Source organism: Triticum aestivum, chromosome 3B (assembly GCF_018294505.1).
Source record: "Triticum aestivum cultivar Chinese Spring chromosome 3B, IWGSC CS RefSeq v2.1, whole genome shotgun sequence".
NCBI classification, from domain to species: Eukaryota; Viridiplantae; Streptophyta; class Magnoliopsida; order Poales; family Poaceae; genus Triticum; species Triticum aestivum.
Genome location: NC_057801.1, coordinates 379,112,956 through 379,120,804, shown reverse-complemented (window position 1 = coordinate 379,120,804; position 7,849 = coordinate 379,112,956).

Sequence of the window (7,849 nt, the reverse complement as noted above, 5' to 3'; positions counted from 1 at the left end):
AGTAAAGGTATGCAAAGAATTCAGATGATTTCTTTCCCTTAGATGTCTTGCTCCCCCTGAATCTAGCATGGGATACTGGGAGAAGATAGGGAACAGAAAATCAGAGCTGAAAGATATAAATGAACAGAGCTAATGCAAACTAATGCAAAAAAGGGCACATATGAACATGTCTTTCCCCTCAAGAAGACATATGGCATCTCTCCTCTTGAACACCAAGCATCTGGGATCCTTGAGAAATACTTTCTACTAGTATTCTCTCCCCCTGGAGATCTCTCTCTCTCTGAAGGATCTCTCTCCCCCTATGAGATGTAATCTCTCTCTCTAAATGATAAGCTTTGATGTGATCTCTCTCCCCCTTTGACATCAATTTCCAAGACGGGCTTGATAAAGATGTAATCTGTCTCTCTTCCTTTGGAATTTGTCGTGAATGGGTTTGATCCTTGAGTCACAACATAAAGTAATGATAAAAATGTGATGCTTGTTAGAGGACAAGATTCATTGAGTGGAGCTGGATCAGAAGAAACATAGAATAAGTGGCAAACTGTTTTTCCTGTGATGAAGTCGGTGGCACCGAGTTGTATGCTTTGGTTGTACCAAAAGAATTCAGTTGGACCGAAAATAACAAATCAGTGGAACCGAGTTCATCGCAGAGAAAACACTTGTCACCTCAGCTCACTAGACTAATAAGATCTCACAAAGATTTGCAAGGAATTGGATGCAGAAAATGCAGAGCAAACAGAAAGAAATCTAGATGAAGTTTTTTTTGAAAGGGGAAACGAATATGAATGAGACAAATGCAAAAACACAGAATAAAACACAAGGGAACTTCATCAAGAGATGGTCGGCGACGAAGTCACCTATGTTAGAGTATATTGACTTAGGAGTCAAGTGAGATCACTTGATCATAGGTCATACTCATTGTTTAAGCTCAAAATGGGGTTGCCATTTTTCGTTTAAGCAGCTTGATGTATTCACATCTTGTCGAGTTGCTTTAGCTCATGTCTTGGAGTAAAGCTTCTCTAAGATGGAATAACATACCTTGGTTGGTGGTGATGATCATGTAGTTGAACTCGTGTGGGTCGCTCAAGGTTGATGTAGCTGATCAAGAGTTGGGAGCACCACTTGGAATTTGAGTCCATCTACCTACATGGGTTAGTTCTTGCAAAGAAGAGCACTTGTGTATCCAAAAATGACAATCATGAAGCTCAATATAGAATTTGTCAAAGGATATGCTCGAATGGTTTCGTGCTTCCTTGTCTTCAACCACCTTGTGTAGAGACTTGGTGATGTAGAGATTGCTCAAGATATGAGTAGGTTACAGCCTCATGGAATTAGATTCAACCAAGTACCTACATGGGTTAGATAACATGCAAGATACAAATATATCCAAGACATAAGATTTTCATCATAAGAGAAATATCAAGGATTAGTCATAAGTTGATGTCTTGCATGCATCCAATGGAGTTTCTACTCCAAGTTTGAAGCATCAATGATGTTCAATTCTCCTCTCAACTTGCAAAACACTTTCTCATCAAGAGGTTTGGTGAATATATCCGCTAATTGCTTTGCGGTGCGAACATGCTTAAGATCAATGTCACCCTTAGCAACGTGATCTCAAATGAAATGATGACGAACTTCAATATGCTTAGTTCGAGAATGTTGCACATGATTATGACCAATTTTGATAGCACTTTCATTGTCACAAAGCAATGGAACATGTTTCACATAAATCCCATAATCTTTAAGAGTTTGGGTCATCCAAAGTAATTGAGCACAACATGAACCAGTGGCAATGTATTCCGCTTCAGCAGTGGATAAGGATACTGAGTTTTGTTTCTTGGAAGACCAAGACACAAGAGATCTACCAAGAAATTGACAAGTACCCGAAGTGGACTTTCTATCAACCTTGTCTCCGGCATAGTCCGAGTCAGAGTAGCCGACAAGATCGAAAGAGGCCCTCTTAGGATACCAAATGCCAAAATTTGGTGTATGTATTAAGTATCTCACTATCCTTTTTATGGCCTTAAGATGACACTCTTTAGGAGCATCTTGATATCGTGCACACATGCACACACTTAGCATAATATCGGGACGTGAAGCACATAGGTATAACAATGAACCAATCATAGAGCGATAAACCTTTTGATCAACCAGTTCATCATCTTTGGTTAAGTCAAGATGTCCACTAGTAGGCATGGGTGTAGCCATTCCTTTGCATTCTTGCATATTGAACTTCTTGAATAAGTCCTTAGTTTACTTCGTTTGAGAGACAAAAGTACCTTCCTTAGTTTGCTTGATTTGCAACCCAAGAAAGAATTTGAGTTCACTCATCATTGACATCTCAAACATCTCCGACATTAGCTTCCCAAACTTTTCACTAAAATGAGGGTTAGTTGAACCAAATATAATATCATCAACGTAGATTTGGCACACAAATAGTTCACCATTAACCCTTTTAGTAAAGAGAGTAGAATCAATTTTCCCAATTTCAAAGCCTTTTTCAATAAGGAACTTGGTCAAGCATTTATACCATGCTCTAGGAGCTTGTTTAAGACCATAAAGAGCTTTGTGAAGTTTGTAAACATGATTTGGTTTCTTAGGATTGACAAAGCCGGGAGGTTGTTTAACATAAACTTCCTCCTCTATTTCACCATTTAGAAAAGCACTTTTAATGTCCATTTGGTACAAGGTGATATCATGGTGATTAGCATAGGCAAGTAAGATGCGAATGGACTCAAGTCTAGCAACGGGGGCGTAAGTCTCACCATAGTCCATACCTTCGACTTGTGTGTAGCCTTGGGCGACGAGACGTGCTTTGTTGCAAACTACTTGTCCATCTTCATCTTGCTTGTTGCGAAACACCCATTTGGTACCGATGATGTTGTGGTTGTTGTCGGGCTTCTCAACCAATGTCCAAACTTGGTTCCTCTCAAAGTTGTGTAGCTCTTCATGCATAGTGTTTATCCAATCCGGATCTTCCAATGCTTCTTCGACCTTCATAGGTTCAATGCTAGAGATGAAAGAATAGTTTTCACAAAGGTTAGCTAAACGAGTTTTAGAGCGAGTGATTCTCCCAGTTTGAATATCATTGTAGATTTGCGCGACGGGATGGTCTTTAGCAATTCTTTCTCGAACTCGTGAAAGCTTTTGCTTGGATCTTCGTTGAACATCTTCTTCATCTTGTTCTTCTTCTTGGCCTTCTTCATTGTTGGCATTGTCGTTCTCTTGTCGTGGTGGAGAAGGAGGTTGTTGACGTTCATCTTGACGCACTTCCTCGTTTCCTTCATCTTGGTGTGTCCCACTTGTGGATGCTTCCGTATCAACTCTTGGTTCACCTTGTCGTGAAGTAGAAGCTTCCACTTGGACAGACGAGGTACTCTCCTTCACCTCCATTGGATGGACCTTGCCAATAGACAAGTCTTGGATTGCTTCCGAAGGATCTTTGTCTCCTACATCAATTGGCAATTGCTCTACTTGCGAGCCGCTAGATTCATCAAACTTCACATCTACCGTCTCTTCAACCTTTCGGGTGAAATTGTTGTAGACACGGTAAGTGTCAGAGTTTGAGCCATAACCTAGTAGGAAACCTTCATGAGACTTAGGAGCAAATTTAGAACGATGATGCTTATCAAGAATGTAGCACTTTGAGCCGAATACTCGAAAGTATCCAACTTGGGGTTTGTTACCGGTGAGGAGCTCGTATGCCGTCTTGCCGAGTAGCTTGTGAAGATTCAAGCGATTTGTTGCATGACAAGCTGTCTCAACCGCTTCTGCCCAAAAGTGCTTCGGCGTCTTGTACTCATCAAGCATCGTTCTCGCCATTTCGATGAGCGTCCAGTTCTTCCTCTGAACAACTCCATTTTGTTGAGGTGTGTACGTAGCTGAGAACTCATGTGAAATCCCTTCTTCGTCAAGAAAGGTGTCCACATTTGCGTTCTTGAACTCCGTTCCATTGTCGCTGCGAACCTTCTTGATCTTCACTTAAAATTGATTTTGGGCCTTCCTAGCGAAGTTTTTGAAGATCTTTTGAACCTGCAATTTATCATCAAGAAAGAACACCCACGCAAATCTGGAAAAATCATCAACTATAACTAGACCAAAACAATTTCCACCGAGACTCTTGTAAGAGTTGGGACCAAAGAGATCCATGTGAAGTAGCTCGAGTGGCCGCTTTGTGGTCATGATGTTCTTCACGGGATGCCTTCCTCCAACCTGTTTACCTGCTTGACAAGCACTGCAAAGTCTATCCTTATCAAAAATGACATCATTAACTCCAAGGATATGATTTCCCTTAATAAGCTTGTCAAGGTTTCTCATGCCAACGTGACCTAGTCGTCTATGCCATAACCAACCTTTTGAGGATTTAACAATGAAGCAAGTTTTAGGTTGGACCTTTTTAGTGAAATCAACAATGTATAGATCACCTCTACGTATGCTGGTAAAGACCATTTTATGATTGTCTCGACGAAACACTTGGCAATCAACTTAAGTAAATAGGACATTGAAACCGAAATAAGCAAGTCTAGATACTGAAAGTAAGTTGTATCCAAGAGATTCTACGAGCATGACATTTTGTATGGAGCTATCATGTGAGATGGCCACCTTACCGAGGCCAACCACCTTACCCTTTGAGTTGTCACCGAAAGTGACATACTTTCGAGGACTATCATTATCAGCAAGCTCACGAAACATGTCTTTATCTCCGGTCATGTGATCGGTACTCCCACTATCAAGAACCCATTCCTTTCCTCCTGACATATATCCCAGAAGATTTGCCATAAGACCAAAATGTCTCATTGCATCATCAAGATCTAAGTCACTATCCTCATCCTCATCATAGTATCCATGTTCAACATCGTCATGTGGTGGATCAAATCCTAGAGAGGGTGATTCATTAGAGTGAGTTTGACAATGATCTTGTCTATGAATTTTTATAGCTTCGGAAATAATATCACTAATAATACCAACATTTCCTTTGGCACGCATAAGATTTGTAAGCTCAAATAGACGATCACCAAACATAGGATCACTAGTATTCATCTTACTCAAGGCAATAGACTTATGAAGAATTTCATCAAGATTTTTCAAAGAATAATCAGGAAATCGTTCCTCAAGAAATTTCCATATAGTGTAGGCACACTCAAGAGTAGGCAGTTTTATAATCAAGTTTCTAGGCAAGCCTCTAGTGATAAGATTAACAGTTTTAACATTCCTAATCATGTCAATAGACTCATCAAGCGTAGGATGCATAGGATCAACACAAGGTGCACAAGGACTAGCAATGTACTTGTTCAAATGATATTGATTGAAAACTACAAGCATCTCATTTTTCCACTCATGAAAATACTCTCCATCAAGAATATGCACTTTATGTCTAAGATTCCCCAAAGTAGACTCATCCATCTTCCTCCAATGGTGATTAAACCAAGGAAATGGAAACCAATGCTCTGATACCACTTGTAGGACCTTGAGAAGAGGTGTCTAGAGGGGGGTGATTAGACACTAAGTACCAAAGTTGCAGTTTTTAGCCCTTTTAAAGTTTAAGTGGAGTTTAGGCACAAATTTAATATTCACAACACATAGCAAGCAAGCATGCAGAGAGTATATGAGCAGCGGAAAGTAAAGCATGCAACTTGCAAGAAAGTAAAGGGAATGGTTTGGAGGATTCAAACACAATTGGAGACACAGATGTTTTTGGCGTGGTTCCGATAGGTGGTGCTATCGTACATCCACGTTGATGGAGACTTCAACCCACGAAGGGTAACCATTGCGCGAGTCCACGGAGGGCTCCACCCAAGAAGGGTCCACGAAGAAGCAACCTTGTCTATCCCACCATGGCCGTCGCCCACGAAGGACTTCCTCACTAGCGGTAGATCTTCACGAAGTAGGCGATCTCCTTGCCCTTACAAACTCCTTGGTTAAACTCCACAATCTTGTCGGAGGCTCCCAAGTGACACCTAGCCAATCTAGGAGACACCACTCTCCAAGAAGTAACAAATGGTGCGTTGATGATGAACTCCTTGCTCTTGTGCTTCAAATGATAGTCTCCCCAACACTCAACTCTCTCTCATAGGATTTGGATCTGGTGGAAAGATGGTTTGAGTGGAAAGCAACTTGGGAAAGGCTAGAGATCAAGATTCATATGGTAGGAATGGAATATCTTGGCCTCAACACTTGAGTAGGTAGTTCTCTCTTAGAAATAGGATGTTGGAAGTGTAGGTTCAGTCTGATGGCTCTCTCCACGAATGAAGAGGAGGTGGAGGGGTATATATAGCCTCAACACAAAATCTAACCGTTACACACAACTTGCCAAACTCGGTGGGACCGAATTGAGAAACTCGGTCGGACCGATTTAGCAAATCTAGTGACCGTTAGGATTTTCGGTGGGACCGAAATGCAACTCGGTAGGACCGATTCGATTAGGGTTAGGGCATAACGTAATCTCGGTGAGACCGATTACACAAACTCGGTGAGACCGATTTTGGTAATTAGCTAACCAGAGAGTTGGTCAGGCAAACTTGGTTGGACCGATTATCAAACTCGGTGGGACCGATTTTGGTAATGAGTCAACCAGGAAGTTTGCATTGTAATCTCGGTAGTACCGATTGCTCAAACTCGGTGAGACCGATTTGCTTAGGGTTTGTGCCAGTGGCTAAGACATCCAAACTCGGTGGCACCGGATACGAAGAATCAGTGGGGCCAAGTTTGACTTTAGGTTTAGGACATATGTGTGGAAGTGGGAAAGTAGTTGAGGGAATTTGGAGCATATCACTAAGCACTTGAAGCAAGAGGCTCATTAAGCAACACCTCATCCCTCCTTGATAGTATTGGCTTTTCCTATAGACTCAATGTGATCTTGGATCACTAAAATGTAAAATGAAGAGTCTTGAGCTTGAAGCTTGAGCCAATCGTTTGTCCTTAGCATCTTGAAGGAGTTCCCACATCCTTTAGTCCATGCCACTCCAATGTTGAACTTATCTGAAATATACTAGATAAAAGTGTTAGTCCAACAAGAGATATGTTGACATTAATTACCAAAACCACCTAGGGAGCACTTGTGCTTTCAAGAGATGCAATTAACACCATCCTGTAGATCACAGAAAATTGGTCAAGATTGGTATTAGGTACCAATTCATAAGATGGGCAGAACACTAGTTATAGACTCTAGAAAACAGCCAAGTGAGGTTTAAAGACTGAACTATTCTCAAACTTAGCCAATTTTCAGGATTTCCAAATAACTATTTAAATCTTCGGAAATTCGTAGAAAATAAACTATAGCTCGGATCGAAAAACTTTCTACATGAAAGTTGATCAGAAAAACAAGACGAATCCGACCGTGCCATCTGTTTCCTGCCGGGACCCTCTATGGAGGTGTGACGCCCGGATAATCATGCTACAGTAACCTCACGTTAATGGTGACACGTCACCTCTGTCAGTTTAGTTAATCTCGGGTTACTTCAAAACCGTTTCAAATTCAAAATTAAATTAAAGGCAAATAATAAAAGTTTTCAAACAACGAAACCAAAATGTTCAAGGTGGGTCGGATAAATCATGTGTAAATACGATGGAGAAACCAAACCTTGATAAAATGTTTAAGGGCTCTAAACTAATTAAAACAGTAGTGAAAACAATTAAACAAATACCTATTGGATTTTATAAAATATTAAAATATTTTATTATGGGTTGAGAATTGATGTGACAGCAGTTTGTTTATAAATACTACTTTAGATACTAGTGGCGATTTCTGTAAAAACTAAAGATTAAAAGAAACTAGACATAAGATAGAAAAGAAAATAAATAAAAAGAAAAGGTCTAAACAAAAACAAAACAACAAAGAAAGAAAAGGAAG